The following is a 21,788-nucleotide window of genomic DNA, read 5'->3' as shown; positions in this document are numbered from 1 at the left end:
CTAATAGGAAAACAGAAGGCCTAAAACTTATTAAACCTAAGAGAAAGCTTTGATGGGTGCTATACAGCCTAAAATATCTCAGCATCATTCATGATATTTATACCTTATGGAGTGTTGAAAATAAATGCAAAAAGGGTTGAAAATAACAAGAAAGCCACCACCTCTTTGATGCACCTATTTCATACCAGGCAATTGGGATTAAGCCTCACAATAATGCTGTCCAGCTGGTAACACTCCCTACACTTTCTAGTGTTTTCACCTGTGCTCAACATCCAGCATGACCCACCATCAGACTTAGCATGTCTGTGTATCCAGAAAGAATTTTACTGTTTCCCTGGTAGAAAAGGGAAGGCAAACTCCTTGAGTGAGGTCACATGGTTGGTGAAGAGCAGAGCTGTGAGTCAAACTCTGATCTGTCTTTTTTTTTAAAGCCCGTGCGCTTTAACAGACAAACAAGCTTGTTCCTCTCACGTGAGACTGAGGTGAAGTAGGAGCTAACATTCCACACAGGAAAATATTCTGGCTTTGGAGAAACAACATACCTTAACAGTTAAGAGGCCCAAAATTAGCCTGAATGGCATCAAAAGGAAAGCCTTAACTACTAAAAATTATCAGCAGTAATGACTATTGTTGAGAAACAAGTGAAATAGCTCAAACTGAGAAACAAGACAATTAGGGCATAGACCCAGGCAAGCCTGACTGTTTATCTCAGGGTTTCCGAGACATCAGATATCCTGCACCATAGCTCCATTCCATCTGTATTATTAATATTTCCTTTTTATCAACTCAGTTTTTGACACAGTTTTGTTCTAAGCGGTAATACATATGAAGCCACAGAGTTGACACACTGATTATTCATCACATTGAAATAAACCCATAACAATTAACACCTTAAATATTTCTCTGTGTACTCTGTAACATCAGTCAGCTCACTTCTCAGCAGTTGTACACTTTTCATACTTTATACTTCTATAAACCGCTTTCATATCTCGAGGTTTAAGATACTTTTATAAACAGCTGTATACTTTTCATACTTTTATAAACAGCTGTATCTCGAGGTTTAAGTTGAAAAATTCTACCTGGAAAAATGCTTTCACAGAAGAATAAAAAACCCAAGGACAGTAGAAAAAATGAAGCCCCAAATCAAAGATTTGGTCATATTTAATCAACTCTGTTCAAAAGAGAGGCTAAACCAAGCAGTGTTTATAATTATAAAATGTTATTACCACTGCATTCGGAAAGCCGTGTGCAGAAAGGTATTGTCAGTTGGCATCTCCCTTTCATCAGGTTAAGGTACTCGCAAGAGTACCCTGGGGGTGAAGATATTGCAAGTGCTAGACATCAGATGACTCTGTGAAACCCTGTGGCCGATATCCTCAACAGTTGTTTTTACCACAGTGCAGAAGACTGTTTCCCAAGACTATATCTTACAACGTCCCTGGATTACAAATAATGGCATAATGACATTGGCTGATAATTCAGTGGCTGTTGATGTGGTGATTAAACTAATGAAATAACAGAACAAGCTCACATTTAGCAGTGTTTTGATACTAAAGACAAAATCATGCTGAGAATCCAGTACACTTTCAATATGGGTTTGTATGAATTTCTTTTCAAATAAACAGATCCTCGGCCCAAGATCTTTCCTGTCAACTAGGTCATTTGGATTTAATTTGAAGGCAATGGAGGGCAATTAAAAATGTGCAGAGGGAATCTATAGAAAAAACTATCAGAAAATGTGTTTGGGGATGTTCTCTGAATACAATCTAAAGGAGAATGGTCAAGGATAGGGTAGAGTATCATCTAGACTTCTCTCAGGACACTTAGCAAGTCTGATGGCTCATAAACACAAATGTCTACAGGAGCCAGATAGGTATCATCACTGAGTGAACAGAGAGGATGGGAGTCAGGAGGGAGGAGTGGAATCAGGGAAGAGTTCTTGAGCTTTTTAGTTGGCAGTTGCTACTCTGCTCTAGCTGATGGTTACATGGCCACATTTTGGCGGGCTATTTTAAGGCAACCCAGGGATCCACATTTTCTGTGTGAAAATCCCTGTTTGGAAAGGTTATCATCAACTCCAAAAATTATTTTTAAAATTGTTAATAACAACAACGAAACCCACTGACTAGGCCAATCAGATCAGCTGTTGAGCCAGGTAGACTGCTATGACTGGAGTATATGGGTTTTGCCTCATATTAGAAACACTTGAGTACAGCCTTGCTGCCCACCCAGACACTAAAGCATCACAGAAGGGGTACAATATACCTAATTCACTTTTATACCCTCATCACCTATAAAAAGGCTTAACACACAATATATATGAAAAAACGTGCTTAATAGTCAAAGGAATTAAGGAATTCCACAAAACAAGATGACAAAACAGAGTTCTCCTAGCTTTGCCTTCAGTCCTGTCTAGGTCAACATTTGTGTCCATATTTATAGAAGGACAACAATGGTAACAGGATCACATTTTCAGACGAGAATATAGAAAGGTAGTAAAAATTATGTGGATTAATTTTGTTGAAAGATTATAGTATGCCAGTTCAAGAGTCTAATTCCAATTTTTCTCACCTAGAAGCTGGGCCAGTGATTTAACCTCTGTCTCTTAGCACTCAGTCCTTCTCCACCTTTGTGCATTGTTCCACACCAATTCCTTCACCTAGAATGCCCAGCGTTTCCCTAATGCCGAGCAAACCCCTGCTTATTCTCATGGCCCTGCTCTGATGGAGTCTCCTCCTGGAAGCCTTCCTGGACCTATCAGGGAAAGTAACTTCCTCCACCCCTTGACTCTCCCTAAGTCATGTTTATACAAGTGATATTACTTCTATCACAAAATCGGTTTCTCTACTTTCCACAGGCCACTTGGGGATCTAGACTACCATTTCACGTATCGTGGTATACCTTGTCGGTAACACAGTTTCAGGAATAGAGTACACTGTCCATAAATGGGTGGTTTACAAAAAAAGATAAAATTCCCCATTTACATAGTGAAATACAAGCACTAAGAATGTACATGACAATTGTGTAGAAAACAGCACATATGTGAATACATGCAAGATTCTAGAAACCTAGATTTATACAACACCAGATATTCATTCTTTTACAGATTTTACAGAAAGACTTTTGTGTATTTTCAGGTTGTTAGTTGACATAGAGTAGAAGCAATGATCAGGTCCAGACTGAAAATTAGAGAAAGTAAATCCAATGCAAGTGAAACAGAGGAAGAAAACTCAAGAAGTACTTAACAAACTGTTCTAACACTTTGCAAAACCGAACAGCAAAAAAATCAAAGACTCAAGTTTCCGGCATCAGGAGGTGATGAGATACAGAATGTTTATGTGAAGAGAAAACAAGGGGCATTACCAAAAACAAAAAGGAACCTGGGTTTCTCCTTTGCCAACAGCCTCCCCTGGCTCTATTTGTTCCATCAGGACTCTTTTTTTGTTGGCTGCACCGTGGGGCTTGCAGGATCTTAGTTCCCCAACCAGGGATTGAATCCGGGGCCTCGGCTGTGAAAATGCGTAGTCCTAACCACTGGACCAACAGGGGATTCTGGGCCTCTTTTTACATAACATGGCTCTTTAGTGGGCTGGAGTAGGATTAAAGAGCTGAAGGGGGTTGGGGGAAGACTGAACTGGCCTGTAGAATCTTAGGAGGTTTTATTGATATCTGATGCCATAGTACTTTCAGAGCTTGAATAAAGGCACCTTACTGAGTTCAAAATGGACATTTGGGGGCTTCCCTGGTGGAGCAATGGTTAAGAATCCACCTGCCAATGCAGGGCACAGGGGTTCGAGCCCTGGTCTAGGCAGATCCCACATGCCGCGGAGCAACTAACTACTGAACCTGCACTCTAGAGCCCGTGAGCCACAACTACTGAGCCCGTGAGCCACAACTACTGAAGCCTGCGTGCCTAGAGCCCGTGCTCCACAACAAGAGAAGCCACCGCAATGAGAAGCCTGCGCACCACAACGAAGAGTAGCCCCCGCTCACTGCAACTAGAGACAGCCTGCACACAGCAACGAAGACCCAATGCGGCCAATAAGTAAATAAATAAATGTCCCTTTTTAAAAAAATAAAAATGTAAATTTGGAACAAGGTTTGTACAAGAAAAAGAAGATAGCACCTCCCATAACACATTCCACTCCTCTCCTGGTTTTAGCCCTTAACACAAGACTTGGCACATCTAATGCAGTCAGTAAAGGATTCCACTAATTCAGAAATGAAAAATAATTTCCATATCACAAATAAATATATTTTCTCATTATGTACCTTTCTCTCCTCTCTCTTTTCTCTCTCTTTTTCCATCCCTTTCTTCTCACATTTCTTCTTCATTTTCTAGACAACCTCCTGGGCTGAGTAGCTAGGTTGCCCATGTTGGTTCCTAGTGATTCTCAAAAACACTGACAGATCCTTCCAGAATTCTCTCTTGAATTAGTTCCTGTTGCAGGGCAGTATATTAGAAATGGTATTTCTAGAAGGCATGGAGAAGTTAATGATGAACCCAAGTTTCCTGGGGATTCCTCTCTGGAGGCTGGACTAGAAACTGCTAAATAAGTAAGTTGTTGAACAATGGAGGCCCCTGGCCCAGATGACTACGTGTGGAATCATTTTAAGATTTCCTTCAGAGAGTCATGAACCGAGAGCAGGAAGACTTCTACAGCCTCTCACTGCCATGGCCACTCTGGGGCCCATGTCGAAGTCCCAGGTCCTTAGGAGAGATATGGGAGATTCCCAGTGGGTGTCCAATCCTTTGTACCTCTAGAGAAGCTCCTATATGAGCAAGAGTCATGTTCTGAGGATGTCAGGGATCCATTCATGCCATCCTATGCAGAGATGAGCACTGCTGTGACACTATGTGGACTGGAGTTCTCCTTCTCCCTTGTCCTCTACCTGTAGGGAGCCCTGGCAGGGTCTACCCAACCAGGTTTTTAAAAATGTATGAGCCCTCTGGAACCAGCTTGCTCTCTTCAACATAGGTTTTTGCCAAAGGAGATAACCCCAGCTGCCTGGGGTTACGGTGCACCCCAGCTGCCTCTTCAGAGGCAGCCCAGAATAAATGGGAACACTTGGCTTTTGAGGGAGACACTCCTGGTTCTGCCGCTATTGTCTGTTAACTGTGTGTGCCTCTGTTTGATCACCTTTAAAATGAGACTGATGGGGACTTCCCTGGTGGCGCAGTGGTTAAGAATCCGCCTGCCAGTGCAGGGGACACGGGTTCGAGCCCTGGTCCGGGAAGATCCCACATGCCGCGGAGCAACTAAGCCCGTGCGCCACGACTACTGATCCTGCGCTCTAGAGCCTGCGAGCCACAACTACTAAGCCCAAGTGCCACAACTACTGAAGCCCGTGAGCCGAGAGCCTGTGCTCTGCAGCAAGAGAAGCCACCCAATGAGAAGCCTGCGAACCGAAATGAAGAGTAGCCTCCACTCGCCACAACTAGAGAAAGCCCGCACACAGCAACAAAGACCCAAGGCAGCCAGAAATAAAAATAAATCAATTAAAAGAAAATGAGACTAATGATAGCTACCTCATGGGTCGTCATGAGGGTTAAATGAGTCAATTTATGTAAAGTGCTTACCCCACAGAAGTTGCTTGAAAATGAGAGCTTGCAATTTGCTCTCAAATTCTCTCTATATGAAACTAAATTAGCGGTTCTTACTTGTATCTAATTTATCTAACACATATAAATAGGTATTTGCTTTCTCTAGTAGTAAAAGACCAGAACTTTGAAACTCTAATGCTGACTTCCATGTGCAGATATGTCACTGGGCTCTCATAACAAGGAAACATCCCCTGGTCATGTTGTTATGTTCCGAAAAATAATGGTCTCCCAGGCTTCCTTGGGGTCAACGATACTGGGTGCATCTGGAAGACTTGGTGCTGACAACTCACAACTCCCCCCCACCCCACAGCTTGCAGGAGCTGCAGTGCTGGGGTCTTGGAAACGTTAATCATGTATGGGAGTGAGCTTGTCAACAGCTGAATACAAAGGGTTTGATGTTGCTATTTTGTTCCAGGATACACATTCTATCTTGTTTCTAGCAGTAAAAGACTGGAACAAACTGTATGATTGTATCCATGGTTAAATAGCCATAGACGAGAATACCATGCAGCCATTAACTAGAGTGAGGTACATCCTTCGCCAAAACACAGTAGTTAAAAAATAAGGTGTGGAACACTGTATATGATCCTACTATGTGTGGGGTAAATGGAAGAGATACAAACACACACAAACCTCTATACATACCAATAAAGGTATATAGGTGTATAGGCATATATATTATGTATAGACTGTGAAAAGATACAAAGAAACTAAATATTTGTTGCTTTTAGAAAAGAAACTGGGGCCTAAAAGACAAATATTAAAGGAAGATATTCTTTTCACTGGATACACATCGCTAATGTTTTTGAGGTTATATTTTTACCATATGCCCGTACTATCAGAGATAGAGATACAAATGATAGTAGTGAGAGAGAGAGGCAGCGGGACAGAGAGAGGGAGAGAGAGAGAGACACGCTCACAGAGAACGCTTGCTTTTGGAGCAGAAAAGAGAAGCGCTCTGCTGATACTCTCTCCCTCCTCCCCTGGTCCTCCTCCATCTTCACTCTACTGTTGGCGGCTCATGGTACACAAGGGATGCTCAGTAGACATGTCTGCTTCTGCTCTTCTCTCTTTGAAAAAGTGTGACTATCCCATGGCAGCAGGTAGAATAAGGCAGGGGGCCAGTTCGCCGCGGAAGGGTAAAAATCTTGTACTTTGGAAGCTGATCTGTTTTCAGATATTTAAATCCTATGTGTCTATTTCTCTGTTGTTCCTCTCAAGACCTAGAGTCTTTCATACAGAGTGAAGTAAGTCAGAAAGGGAGAGACAAATACCGTGTGCTAACACATATATATGGAATATAAGGAAAAAAATGTCATAAGAACCTAGGGGTAAGACAGGAATAAAGACACGGACCTACTAGAGAACGGACTTGAGGAGATGGGGAGGGGGAAGGGTGAGCTGTGACAAAGCGAGAGAGTGGCACGGACACATATACACTACCAAACGTAAGGTAGATAGCTAGTGGGAAGCAGCCGCACAGCACAGGGAGATCAGCTCGGTGCTTTGTGACCGCCTGGAGGGGTGGGATAGGGAGGGTGGGAGGGAGGGAGACGCAAGAGATATGGGAACACATGTATATGTATAGCTGATTCACTTTGTTATAAAGCAGAAACGAACACACCATTGTAAAGCAATTATACCCCAATAAAGATGTTTTTTTAAAAAAAAGGCTTTTAAAATATAAAGCCGGTCTCAGCCTTGCTAAGCAGAGCCAAGAGGGAAATTTCGACCTGTTGCTCTCGGCTCGTGGGGAGCAAGCAGCATAGCGCCCCCTGCCCGCCGGTGCGGTGCGCGGCGCCTCCGCCAGAGAAGAGGGTAGAGCCGCCAGAGAAAACGCTGCCAGCCAGGATCAGTTTTATGAGAACAGCTCGTGAACAAATTGCCTCCATGACTCAGAGAGCGTAACCCTAGAGCGGGATCAAGGCTTCCCGAAGTAGATGCTGCCCCGCTCCCACCCCACGCACTGCGAACCCTGCCAAGATTCCCCAGGCGAAAGGGGGACCAGGGAAAAGCCGAACAAGTGGCAAGTCTCAGCCTAGGATGTCACGGGGGCCCTGCACTCATCTGGCAGGAAGGGCAATCACGCGCGGAGGAGACGGCATAGCCATTCTCCCGTCGTACACCCATGTCTCCTCACCCCACTCCCTGTCACTTGAGGCGCCCTGAGAGAGATGGTGGGCTGGGGTCAGTGAGCTGTGCAGATTCGGGGAAGAAGTCTAACGAGGGGGAGCACGACAAAAGGCGGTCCAATTAAGGCGCTGGGGCGCTGAGATCCTCAGAGGGCCCACGGAGGACCCGGGGACCCGGGAGTCCAGCCCTCCAGATGAACCTGCTGGTTCGGCACACAGGCCACTCGGATGTGCCAGGACCAGATCCTAAGACCTGTAAGGACAGTCAGAGCGCTAGGACCCCAGAGATACCACTTGGTGGTGAGTTTTCAGAGGCGGAAAACTCATTCATTCCGGCACCTGGTAGGTATGGCGCTGCACATCATTTATCCTTTGCAAGCTCTGGTGAAGGAAGGTGTTGAGGGACTTGCAGACCCTAGAGACCACTTCCCTGTGCTGCACTATCACGTGGCAGTACTGACTGGACCCACGCAGGGTCCTGGACCTGGGGTGGTCATGATGACGCTGTGGGAGTCCTGGGCCTGGGAGAAAAACAGTCTGATCTAGCAGCAGAAACTGGAGGAGGGTCCACGTCATAACTGTGTTTTCTGTGAAAGGCACGCAGTGAGAATGTCTCTTCCCCGAGACACAGTATCTTCCATCCTCCTATTCAGGAAATGTGGTACTGCAAGTTCTCGCCACTCTCTGCTGGAATTTTCTGACACTCCCTCTTCTGTACCAGTTCAGACACTCACTTGGCCACACCCTCTTCTACTTGGCCCATCTCCTTCTTTTTCTTCTCTAGGGCTTCCCCTTCCTTTATTCCCATCCCTCTGCACTGGCCCAGCACATTCCTAATCACAGTGTTGGGGTCTAGATTTCTTCAAGGAACTGAGGTAGAGGGAGCTGTCACACAAGAAGAGGGCCACATCCCACCTCCTTCTAAACGTGGCGCAGAGATCCCATCGTATCCCAAAGCATCTATGATCCTCACCTAATCGCTCCTCAGTAATTGCCATAACTTACATTTGTGAAGTGGTTTAGCGATTACAGAGCTTTTTTTTTTTTTTTTCTTTTTTTTCCCATCTGATCCTCACCACAACCTTATGAGTTAAGGCAAGCATTTTACAATCCCATTTTATTTTTATTATTATTGTTATTTTTGCTGTACGCTTGCCTCTCACTGTTGTGGCCTCTTCTGTTGCGGAGCACAGGCTCCGGACGCGCAGGCTCAGCGGCCATGGCTCACGGGCCCAGCCGCTCCGCGGCATGTGGGATCTTCCCGGACCGGGGCACGAACTCGCGCCCCCTGCATCGGCAGGCGGACTCTCAACCACTGTGCCACCAGGGAAGCCCTACAATTTTATAAAGGGATAACTGACTCTCAGAAAGTTTCAGCGACCTGCCCGAAGTCAGACAGCTAAAAAGTGAGAGGCAGGCTAGAATAATGGAGAGCCCTTCAAATTCAATAAAAATAAAGTTCTCCACCTGCCTCATGCTGCAAACTAAGAAAGTCTCCCCAGCCTCCTCTTCCTCTCATGCTCACTTTGCCTTATTTATAACTACCTCACTCAGCCCCTTACCCACTCTTCTCCCCAGGACCACAGAAGGGTCACCACAGCTATTGCTAGCCCTCCAGTGAGAAGCCTCACTTCCACAATCTTGATCTCATGTGTGCAGCCCCCTTTACTAGGCCCTGGGGCTGAGGATCTCGCAGAGTTAGAGTTGAGGATTCTGTGGCTGGAGAAGTGTTGAGGGTCTTTCCTCCCAAGGTGTATTGTTATATCGCCCAGGGAGGGAGGGACTGGACGTGGTGGGGCTGAGTAAGGAGTACTGTCCCATTATCTTCCAGGGATGAAAGTTGAGACTTTTCAGTCCTGACACTCAAATAGGACCTCAAGCAATACGTGACAGAGACTGCATAGCAGGATCCCAGTTGTCCTTGGGGGAAATCAGACCCAGGCATGGCCTGGAGGGTGAAAAGAAGCAAAGAGAAGGCAGCCCCGACTCCCGGACTCCCCAGATAATTGTCTCCTCTCCTTGAGCCTCTTTTTTGCCACAGGTTATAAGGGGAAGGCATCCAATTGTTCCATTTCATCTGGAAGAGCAGTGGTAAGGAAGAAGAGTCTAACTAGAAAGCATAAATCCTTTCAGCAAATGCAGCCCAGTCTGAGCAACACGCCAGCCTCCACCCTGACTGTCCTCTCCCCTAAGTAGCCCTGGGGCTCTGTCATTTGAAGCCAGGAAATCCAAGGGCCTGGGGAAAAGAATATTCATAGATTCCCAGTGAAGAAGAGTCCCTCAGAGTCAGTTGGAAGGAAGGCAAGAGGGCCTGAGGATGGAAGGCAGCAAGAGCAGGAACTGAGATCCGAGGAAAAGAATTGGTGCTGACTGCATAAGTGACGCTGCTCCCTCCAATGCCCTCCCAGCTTCCATGAAGAAAACTCCTAACCCCCTAGTCCTCTGCTCCTTCCATCACGAGAGCCAGAACTTCGGTCTCAAGACGTTTTTGGTCACAGTCCGCACTTGGGGACAGCTCTCTAAATGCCTCATCAACCTCGTGCACTGCAGGCTGGGTCACCCTCGTGCTCAGCCAAGTCTTTGCTTTTCCATTAGTTGGTTCTTTCAGCCTGACCACTCAGCCCTGATGGGCCTTCTTCCTCCCGGATTCAGGGCTCCCCCTGTGACTCAGACCCTGTTCTGATCTGCCACAGGCCCTTAGACAAGAATCATTATCCCTCATCTGGAAAATTGAAGTAAAAGATAGATACACTTTCACTTATGATGCATGGTCCATAGCACTTGCTAAGCAGATCTTTACCGAATGAAAGGCGAAAGGAGAGTGCCTGAGTCCCTAAGCCCGGGCACCTCAGCCATCTAGCCATTCACAGCACGGTGGGGTGATAACAGGGCTTCTCCTATTCATAGAGCTCTCCAGGGTCTCCCAGATTCCCTATGCTGGCATCTACATGACCACTGCTAGAGAGTGCTTTCTCATATGTCTAAATGCCTTTGGGACCAATGTACTGCAGTTGTGACCCCATTCAGCTTGTTCTTGTTTTGGAGGAGATGGAATATAAAAACAAACTACATGTTGACTCTTCTTAGTGTTGCAAAACTTTTTCTTCCCCAGGCACTCTCCTTTAACTTTTCCTTTAGATTATAATTCTCAGGCTTTCAATCTTCCCATCTCACTCTTGGCAATGCTGGTGAGCAGGATTAAGTCCATTCTTCTCTGGAGACAGTTAGTGTGTGTTCCCATCACTTTCTCCTATACTGTGGCCTGACTCTCTGCTCTGCCAAGGCACCAGGGGCCCCATGCCAGATGGAGCTGCCATGGGAAAGGGAAAGGATCAGTAGGTCTGGCCTGTCTTGTGCCCTGTGGCTCCAGCTGCCAGTCTCTCCTACCCAAGAAGTCATCTCTGCTTCTTATTAGGGGCTCAGGGAACACTGAAGTCCTGCATTGTGTTAAAGAGACCCAGGGAATGCAGCTCATGCTTGCCAGCTGCTACTACAGGGGAGTTTGTAGCCAAGGTGGCATGATTTGCCTATGTCTATCCCAGGGAAGTGAAGGGATGAATATGTACCTCTAGGCAGAAAATAAAAACCAGAGTCAAGGGAAAGACACTAAACGTGTAAAAAGTTTTTCTAATGTCAGCCTTGAGAATGGTTGAATAACTTTCTGAAATCACTTCCAGGCCTATCCTCTAGCCAAGCTGAACCATGGACAGCCACCTCCAGGTCTTATTCTGGCTCTGCCTGGAACATCCTTCCCCACGTGGTTTTCTAGGGTAATTATTTATCCTCCCAGATCCAGTGTGGTGTCATCTGCTGCAGGAAACCTTCCCTGTCCCCTGTCACACACTCACCAGACCTGCAGTTAGGCCCCCATCTTCCCCGTTCATCTTTGTATTATTATTATCTGATTATTGGTATGTTTTCCCCCAGCCGACCGTCAGTTCCTGAAGGGCACAGTATGCAACACCAGTCTCTGATGTCTCTGCCTAGAATGTTGTCATTTGGAAGGGACTCTATAAATGTTTACAGAATAACAAAATTGGGATCAATGGATCAAAGAACACAAACAATTCTTTTGGCTCTTGATATATTGCAAACTGCCCTCCAAAACGTTAACACCTATTTATAATGCCATCTGCTGTGGAATATAAGTTCCACTGCAACCTTGCTTTTTTAATAGGAGAAACTGTGCCCTAATGCTTTCTTTGGGGGCGGGGGTATTTTGGGCCATGCCATGCGGCATGCGGGGATCTTAGTTCCCTGACCAGGGATCAGACCCGTGCCCTCTGCAGTGGAAGTGCGGAGTCTTAACCACTGGCCCATCAGGGAAGTCCCCATCCTAATGTTTTAACATGCATTTCTTTACTAGTGAGATTAAATAGTTTCCCCAATGTTTATTTCACTACTCATAATCCTCTATTGTGAACTGTCTCTTTATATCTTAGCAATCATTTTCTGACAGCTTGCCAAGGCTACAGCCAAATTTCTTTCTCCCCTTAAGCAAGGAGCCACAGGCCCAACCTTGCAGTTGAATGAAGGACTTGTTTCCTAAGCTCTGAGGATCCATATCAACATGGCCCAGAAGGGCAGCTTACAACCTAAGTTTGCTACAAGGCCCGAGACAGGTAAGATTCTCCACGTTACAGATTTTATTTTCTTGGTAGGAGCTACAGATAAGAATTACAGTCTGACAGTTTTCAGCAGATGCCTAAAATTTATGGAAATGCGCAAGTCTGTAAAAAAAAGATCCATCCCATCTATCCCTTGAAATTTGCCGAGTCTGTTCTCTAGAACTTCTTCCCTTAAACCTCTAGATAGAGAGGGAAAGCAGGAGTAGGCAGCAGGTGGTTTTGCCAGAGCACGGGTCAAGGACATGCCCACGCTGAAAACTTCTTAGCCAGCTTTGCAGTCAGCGGGTTAAGTTGTTGCGATATAAATTTGAAAGGCAAAGTCTTTTTCTCCAAAAAATGTGGCCTGACATCCTATTCTATCCCTATACCTCTCTGGCATGAGGGAGGCCTCTCCCATTTCCTCTGATACATAGTTATGTAAAGCACGTTGTCACCATGGTGACAATGACTTTTCACGGTACATGCTAACTAGAGAGCATTAGGGCAAATTTCTGGGGACTGTCTCAAGCCACACGATGTGCTTCGCACACTCTCAGCCACCATTCAGGCTGTGAAGCCTGCTGCAGTTCATTTCAAGGTTCACATGTACGGCTAGTCCCCATTTTAGGCCAGAGCTCTTTATCCCTTGATCTCTGAAGAAACAGGGTTCTTTCCATCAGAACTCTGGGTCCAGCCTTCATGGCTCAAGTAGAAACTACCCTCCTTAGGTGCATACAAAGTCAACTTGAGAGCTCATCTGTATTCTGTTTAGAAAACATTTCTAAACTAGTCTCTTCCTGGCTGACAATTCTAACCTTTTCCTGCCCTGAAAACATTCTCTTCTTTTTTAAAAGTTCACCAACCATAGAGCATCCAGAGAGCCAGCAACACATCTCTTTCAGGAACTCATCCAATTCACTCAAAAAATTTTTTGATCAGATGCTTATTAGGAATCTGCTATGACTATATGCCTGGCTTTGCCTAAGTGCTGAAGATATAGCCAGAACTACCCTTAGGCCCAAGACAGGAGAGCCCCTTCCCTGGGCCTCACATTTGAGGAAGCCCCACAAGTAACTAATGTAGACATATAAATAATGAATTTACTAAACAACAGATGTGCCTCTGTTACTTGGGATCCAGTGCAACCTATCATCCTAAACTTCTGCTTTCGGGACTGACATGGCTCTAATCCAGGCGAAACACTTTTCCACATCTCTTACCCAGATCCTTAAAGGTGACTATGTCGAGTGACAAGACTCCTTATAGATTGTGCCTCTTCCAGGATAGGAGACAGGCACTGCTTCCAAATACAGGAAGGACTAGGCAGCAGAAGCATATAGGAAAAAAAAAAAAAGACAAATTTGTCAAATTCTTCCTCTCAGAGAGCATGACTGCAGTGCATTTTTATACTATGATGTAACATGGTACAAAGCACCTATTTCTTTTTTCCCTTCATGTTCCAATGCACAGTTCTGAAGGTACTCAAAAATTAGCACGATATCCCCAATAGTTGTACATGGCAGCTGAGGCACAGTTTGCAATAGCCAACAATGTCTTTACTCTTAAATTTGTATATGTAGGTTTGGACAATATGTGTGAACTTGATATGAATTCTTTATCTATGTATCTAGATAATGCTTTAAGAAATGGTAAAAACACAATGTAAGTTATAGTACTTTATATAATAAAATAGTCCTTAATATTTAATGTGATCATGTTAATTTAACATATGCAAGCCCATTACAGTGTGAGAACACGGTATATAAAACTACCAATTCATTTCCAAATCTAAGTATTGCTTTAAGGACGGTATTAACAATACCAGTTGCTACGGACTTAACAGAGCAAAATATTTTCAAATTACATTAATTTTTAAAAACTAATAACTACAATGATTCAAGAACGACTGGCTCATTTGACATCAATTGCTGTGCAAAGAACATAAATTATGTAGAAATCTGGACTGTAACAACACAGTGATTTTGCTGAAATGAGGGCAAAAAAAATTTTTCAGCTGTGCCTTTAGAAGGTCGATCTGTCTGCCCTGCTTCCTTTAAACAGAAGACGTCCCACACACCATCGATTCTCTGCTGCTTTCAACTCCAGTGATCTTGCCCAGACTTTGGAAGGAGAAATTGGAAGGGACATGATTATATGGAAGTTAGAGAGCTATTTCTGGTACAGAGGGTTTGTATGACTATAGAGAGGAGGCTTGAGGAGAAGCACATTAGATTCCGAGGCTCTTCACATGTTTCTGGGTCACTGATGCTATCAGCATTTGAGGTCAGTGCGCAGAGGCTGGAGATTTCAAGCACGGGTGGGTCATGCATTTTTTGCCCCCTCCCATCCCAGGGGCCTGTAGATTCCCCTATAGCCTCCTCTGCTTTCAGCCATACTTTCAATGACCATTTCCTTTTCTTTTCCCAAGATCCTTACCAAACAGGACTGGAACCATCTTTAGCTTGAACCATATTGTACCGAGAGCTAGAACAGAGCTAGAGAATGCTTCATAGACAGAACATCAGGATCAGAAAAAGGAAAAATCTTGATCATTTTCGAAAGCTCTGAATCCCCAGCAAGGAGCCAGAGAGGGCTCTAAGGAAAGAGAAGATGAACAGAAGTGATTTCTGAATGAGCTGGAAATGAGGAAGAATGGAATAAGAACCATAGGACAGGAGGGACAGCTGAGTTAGTTGGGGTGTGGTAACTAGAAACCAAATTCAGGATTGACTCAGGAAGGGACCTGGGAGCTGGGGAAAGTTAGGAAGAACCATGCCAACCACAGGGGGGCACTGAATCCCCATGGGCTAACCTGGAGTGTGCAGGACCAGCAAAGTAGAGAGGTCAGTCAAGGACAGCAAAGCCCTTCTCCCTTGCTCCCAGCAGACAGCATCTCTCCCTCTACCTAACTCTTGGGTTTCTTATAGATGCAGAGGCATCTGTAGGAGAGAGACACACACAGTCACCACCCATTTCCCACACATCCTCCATGACAAACACACACACAAACACACACGCTCTCTCCTATGTACACACAACTGTAATTTACTCCCTCTTCCGAAGATTACCCTGCTAACAGTGTTATCTTTTTAGGCAAATGTACCGAGAGGACCTGCCTTCCCTTCCATACGAGCAACAGCAGCTATTGCCGGTCAAGGCTGTGAGTTCTTTGCCTTTTCCTCATGTTTATCTAGGAGCTGTTTGGTCCACTGAGTCCAATGATGCTGTTTCTTTTCTTTAGTGTGGCATTTAAGCACTGCTTGCTGCCTGCCCTGTGTGTGGTTAGCCTCCCCGTTCCTGGCCATCATAGAGTCACCTGCTGTTGATCAAAGAAGTTTGATGATTTCTGGAAATTACTGGTAATCATGAGACAAACTCTCCTTTTTGTTATAAAAGCAACTTGCCCCTTCTACTCAGGGAGCTAGCACTTTTTTTCCCCATCTTCTCCCTTGTGCACAAGCTAGCTCTTTTTTTTTAATATAAATTTATTTATTTATTTAATTTATTTTAGGCTGTGTGGGGTCTTTGTTGCTGCACTCGGGCTTTCTCTAGTTGTGGTGAGCGGAGGCTACTGCCGTGGCTTCTCTTGTTGCAGAGCACGGGCTCTAGGCACGCTGGCTTTGGTAGTTGCGGCACGTGGGCTCAGTAGTTGTGGCTCACCAGCTCTGAAGCGCAGGCTCACTAGTTGTGGTGCACGGGCTTAGCTGTTCTGCGGCATGTGGGATCTTCCCGGACCAGGGCTCGAGCCTGTGTCCCCTGCGTTGGCAGGTGGATTCTTAACCACTGCGCCACCAGGGAAGCCCCTGACATTTCTGAGTGTCTTTGATGTGACAAGCGCTATTCTAAGTGCTGTGCGTATAGTGAGCAAACAGACAGGTGCCTGCATTTTAGAAATTTTGTCCCCATGATGCCAAAACTCAACGTCTCTGTACTCCAGTGCCGAATCAAATCTTGGAGACAGAGTATTGGGTGAAGTAGAGAAGGATAGCTTTATCACTTTGCCAGGCAAAGGGGGACACAGTGGGCTCCTGTCCTTGAAAACTATGTGTCCCAACCCGGGAGGATTGGAGGAGAAGTTTTATAGCAACGGTTCAAGGGTGGGGTCTCTGACAAGGTCAGGGGTGAGCAGGGCCTGCGTTCCCTTCATCTTGTCTCAGGTGGTCGGTCCCCTAATCTGGATGAGCTTCTCTGGTCTTTTAATCTGGCCTCAGGTGGTTTCTTGGCTGCCGTTCCCTTGATTAGCAACTGTTTGAATCTGCCCTTTGGAACTCAGGGAAGGTCCTGGAGGCTGGAGTCTTGCCTACAAGAAACAGGGCACGAAAACGGCCTCCGTGCTCAGGAGCCCCACAGTGCATCGCTTGGTTTCACCCACATACCTTGGATATTTCTCAAAGTATTTCAGTGGGGTATATTTGAACTAAGAAGAGAAAATCCTTCTGTTGCAGCAATTAAATACCCGCAGTGAGAGCCCACTTTCATTATCATCATAACCATGGACACTGCAAGGGGAAGAATGACCTTGCCTTTGGCATCAAGACTATTGTTTGGGGCCTGCTATGTGGCCTGCATCAGTGAATCAGGTGAGGATATATTATTTATCCAATCTGAAAAAGACAGAAGTCAAATATCATAAGACGAAAAGGTAGTGCAGTCATCACCAGGTGGCTCTGCTGGCTTGATAAGTAAAATCAAAGATACAGAGGGCTATAACCAAGGAGAATTAGCTAAACTACCACATTCTATTTAATCACAGTTCATAAGAGCTCCCCTAACTTCTGCTGAAGTTACTTCAACAATATCACTTACCTCTAGAGGAATGTAAGGGACTAATGGGAAGAGTTCATTGGTATTTACTTCAAAACAAAAGAGAAAGTGAAGGTCACTCCAGGTCCAAAAAAGATAGATAGATAGATAGATAGATAGATAAGAAAAAAGGAGGAAAGGAGGAAGGGAAGAAGGGAGAGGAAGAAAAGGGGAAGGAAGGGAAAGGAAGGGGAGGAGACGGGAGGGTAACAGGCTGGCTTTCTAAAGGCACAGCTGAAGCAACAGTTTGGAGGCAACATTCTGAAAGGATGGGGTATGGTCCTTCAGGATGCAGTGTATTTATTGAACCAGAAACCTCTAAATGACACTGTGTCCCGAAAAGGAAGAATACACAGGTCTGGTAATCAAGAAGTAGAAGCAGGAATGGCTTCACTTACCATCACTCCCACTGACCCACAGAAATTTCATGCTTTCATCTCTGTAACTCTGGGCTCTGCAGTGTCAAAGGTCCAGGTCCCCACAGAGGATGCACCCTTGCCAGGGGATATATCAAGGGTCTCACTGAACTACAAGCTACAGCTGCTGCCACGACACTTCGGATTTCTTGGGTCTAGGGAGCAGCAGATGAGAAGAGGAGTTACCATACTATCAGGGCTAAGTAACCCTAGTTAGCAGGAAGAGGTAGGGCTGTTTTTACACAACGGGAGTAGAGAAGAATTCAGATGGAACCCAAGTGTTCTACTTGGGTGCTTCCCAGCATTCCCATGCTCCATTGTAGCTGTGAGTGTGTATGTGCAGCAACGTCAGCCAGAGAAAGATATGACTATCAAGAGTTTGGACCACTCAGGAACAAGGGTTTGGGTCATAACACCAGACAAGCCACTAAGACATAATAGTTGGGGGCGAGGGGAAATGAGAATGGATAGTAAAGGAGGGAGAGGATGGGTGCCAGTTGCAGCCCCGAGATCAACTGCAGTAACAGTGACTATAATTTTCCCCACTAACCTCCATCTTCTAAGTTTCTCTTCAAAAACAGAGTCCCATACAAAGCTTGAAGGAATTGTCTCTTGAACCTATCTGGAGAAGTCGATCTGTGTGGCTCTAGGGCAGCTGTGGAAATGAACTACTCAGATCTCCCGCTGTGGGGATCATAATTAACTGATGGCCCCAACTGCCACCCTCTGAATCTGCTACGCTTCCCATGGGCTGTCTCAGACAATGACTGAGTGTAGCAGGGATACTAAGTCAGATCCATTTCTCAGGATGCAAGACTCCTCTGATGGCCACCTTAACCTCCATTAACCCGGCTGAAACTTTTAGACCTGTGCCTAGCCAACCTGTTTTCCTTCCCTCCCTATTTCACAGAGGTCAGACCTGCATCACAGTCTGACAGCTCATCCTGCCTCTTCTGGCTTCCTCTCTCTTTCCCCCTCACAGGCATTCTCCCAATAAATCTCATATAAATCTAATTCCATCTTAATGTCTGCTTCCTTAAGAACATAAACCAACATAGACCTGTCCACAAAACAGATTAAAACTGTAATCCATGATTTCAAAACAAGCTAAGAAAATAATACAAGACATGAAAGAACATGTATCAAAATTAATAAAAAATTCAGAAAAAAGGGTGACATATTCAGGAAAGTTAAAAATAAAAGTGAAAATTGTTTAAAAGATAAAGACTAATCTAGAAGACACACAAATGCAAATAAACACAACAAATAATGCCTTAAGAGAAGATTTTAAAAAGGAAAACAACAAGAAGAAAGCGACAAAAAGGGCACTACTTGGGATCTTTGATGGTAGAATTTCTTTATTCCCAAGATATTATTCCAGTTGCTTCACATCTTCATTACCGAGACTTTCTCTAGATCTAATTATTAGCTCTTTCCATTGCTCATTATCCATCTCTAACCAACTTATCCAAACCTTCCTCAAAGAATCTTTCTTATTTTCCTTTACTTAATTGGGGGGGGGGTATTTCTCTTTAATATTGTCTAGTTTCTCCATACTTTTATCTGTTTTTTAAATGTAGAGCCACTAATTGGAAATATGACCCAGGTCAAAGTATGATCAGTGTTAAGTTGGTAGAATTCATGGATTAGGTATGAAATGGGCTCATCTATGCTTTATGGGATTGTGACCTGGTTAAATGACTAGACTCAGCTCCTCAACCTAGTCTATCCTGCTGAGATTTTCCAAGCATGGAAACAAATATATCACTTTATTAACATCATCAACAAATATTGATTAAGCATCATCAATGCACAAAAAATTATGTGCACTGTTTTCGATCAAGGACATCCTTGATCCCTGAGGAGGCTGACGTGGAGGTTTTTGTTTTATTTTGTTTTTATGAACAACACTTTGGCTTAAGAACAAAGACACATAAATTCAGAACTATGTCAGCTTTTGAGATGTTGTATTATTGAAGGAAGGGAACAATCCTAATTAGGCCAGTGTCAAAATAAATGAAACCACATCTATGTTGGTAGTTCTAAAGGAAAAGCAGGAGGGACATTCAGAGGCACCACCAAGCTCTCCTGCTCATTACTTCTCAGTCTCCAGTGCCTTGTCTTGCTTGGTCCCAAATATCCCCATTTTCAAGTTTGTCTTGGAAATAAGACATGAATTCATAATAAAAATTAAAATGTGATCATGTCCCTTTAAGTTCCCCAAATACATATGATAATAATAATAGCATAAACACATTGAGCATTTACTTTGGGCCAGACATTATCTTATTCAATCCTCACTCCAATAACCCTGTGAGATAGCAACTATTATTGTCTTGCTGCTCTAGAATTCAAATTCAGACTGCCAGACTCCAGATGCCAAGCACTTTATCCCTATGTTCTGCTACCTCCCTATGTCAAAAAATAATATAGCCAATCTTATGCTATAGCTAACCTACAGTGATATAGTTTATCTTGCTAACACTTGAGCCAGCAATATAAAGTAAAACAAAGTGTCACAAGAAATGAGACTAAGTGTGGCAGCATGAATCAAAGCGGTGGGGTGGTGGGGAGAGAAGGTGAACCTGAAAGGGAGGAGAGCAGTGAGTGGGGCATTTACAACAGCGGTCTTAAGTGCCCCTTAAGTCTCCTTCCAGAGCACTCAGATTATGGAAAGGCCTCCTTTACTAGAAGCAAAGTTTAATAACCCAAATGCAAACCAGACATTTAACTCTCCAACTGATATAGTTCCCCATACTTTATCACATAATTTTCATATTTGGACGCTTGCAGTTACACCAAAGACAATACTGCTACCCATCCAGCCACCAGATTTCTATCCCAAAAGGTTAAAATACACCATAGTTAACTAATGTGTTTGCTATAGGAATCAAGAGGTTAGACTGGGTAAGTTCTTTTTAATGCTACATGTTAATTTAATACTTCAGAACATTTAGCTTATTGTTCTTAGTTAACTTGTGTTGACTGAAAAAAAAGCACAATGTGAGCGTTGTGAATTAAGTTTTATTTGGGGGCAAAATGAGGAGTATAGCCCGGGAGACAGCATTTCAGATAGCTCTGTTCCAAAGAGGCAGGGGGTTAGGTCAGTATATATGTGATTTTGGTGAGAGGTGCGGGGGATACCTGCAATCAAGCACACGTTTTAAATTATTTATTTGGCCAAGCCACACGGCATGTGGGATCTTAGTTCCCCAACCAGGGATCGAACCCGTGTCACCTGCAGTGGAAGCACAGAGTCTTAACCACTGGACCGCCAGGAGGTCCCAAGCACACATTTTTGCAGAAGGTTGCTGCTACTCTCGTGAAGGTCACTGCTAGTCATGAGAAGCAGACTTCACCAAGAAATATTTTAGTGCTTTTCTAGATATGCGGAGATGCAAGAATTGGGCTCATAAAAATCATCTCCTGAAAGTATCTAACTCTCTGAAGGTCTTCTCTGCCAGTTCTTTCCAGAGCACAGAGTGCCTCATTCTTGATCTCCACCCTGAACTCCTTTCAGAGTGTTAAAGTTCAGCAGCTGCAGCAGCTCATGATTTAATCCTTGTAGAGGTAGATGGCAAGTGCCAATCTGTAGTTGGCACTTGGTAACTTGCATTCTAAGTACCAACATTATGCAGTAGAGCATATATTTAAAGGTAACGATCAGACTTAGACTGCCGAGGTTTAAATCTTGTTTTCACCTAACAAGCTCTGTGATCTTGGGCGTAAGAGCCTCCTGAACACTCACTTTCACTGGGTGCAAAATGGGGTTAAAGTAATCTACCCTATAGAATTGTGGGGACTAAATGAGGTAGTACCATATAAAAGTGCTTGCCACACTACCTGGAACATAATGTTCTCATGGTGGCTATTTATCTAAGAGTACTGGTTTAATATTAAGAGAATCTAACATGCAAAAAACATTATATCTAGTATTACCTATTATCCTGTTAAATTCGGACGCCTAAATCTGGCTTTCCTTATTTCACCTTTCCGATACTGCATTCTCTCCGTTTCACACAGAAGGTAAAAATCCCAAGACTTCAGCGTTCCCCAGAAGAGAAAAAAAAACACCACAGGTAGTTAATACAAACACAAACTCCGCGGGTCTCTGACGCGTTTCTAGAGACCGCAGCAAAGGGCCCGCCCCTTCCCCCTCCCGCCCTCTAGATTCCTGGAGGAGGAGACAAATCCCAACACAGAGTCGAGGCCACCTCGCTTCCGG

The 21,788-nt window shown here is 44.5% G+C and overlaps 1 long non-coding RNA gene across 1 annotated transcript; it reads right to left on the bottom strand.

The window, feature by feature from the left end:
- Positions 1 to 14,036: 14,036 nt before the first annotated feature.
- On the bottom strand, positions 14,037 to 21,685 carry LOC141277845 (uncharacterized). The gene is made up of 3 exons (XR_012329705.1): positions 21,503 to 21,685; positions 17,546 to 17,718; positions 14,037 to 14,464 (listed from the first exon to the last, which is right to left on the bottom strand). It is a non-coding gene; the product is annotated as an uncharacterized lncRNA (long non-coding RNA).
- Between the last annotated feature and the right edge of the window lie 103 nt (positions 21,686 to 21,788).

Source organism: Tursiops truncatus, chromosome 2 (assembly GCF_011762595.2).
Source record: "Tursiops truncatus isolate mTurTru1 chromosome 2, mTurTru1.mat.Y, whole genome shotgun sequence".
Lineage (NCBI taxonomy): Eukaryota > Metazoa > Chordata > Mammalia > Artiodactyla > Delphinidae > Tursiops > Tursiops truncatus.
The sequence above is the reverse complement of the archived record's forward strand: the minus strand, read 5'-3'. Positions and strand labels throughout refer to the sequence as shown.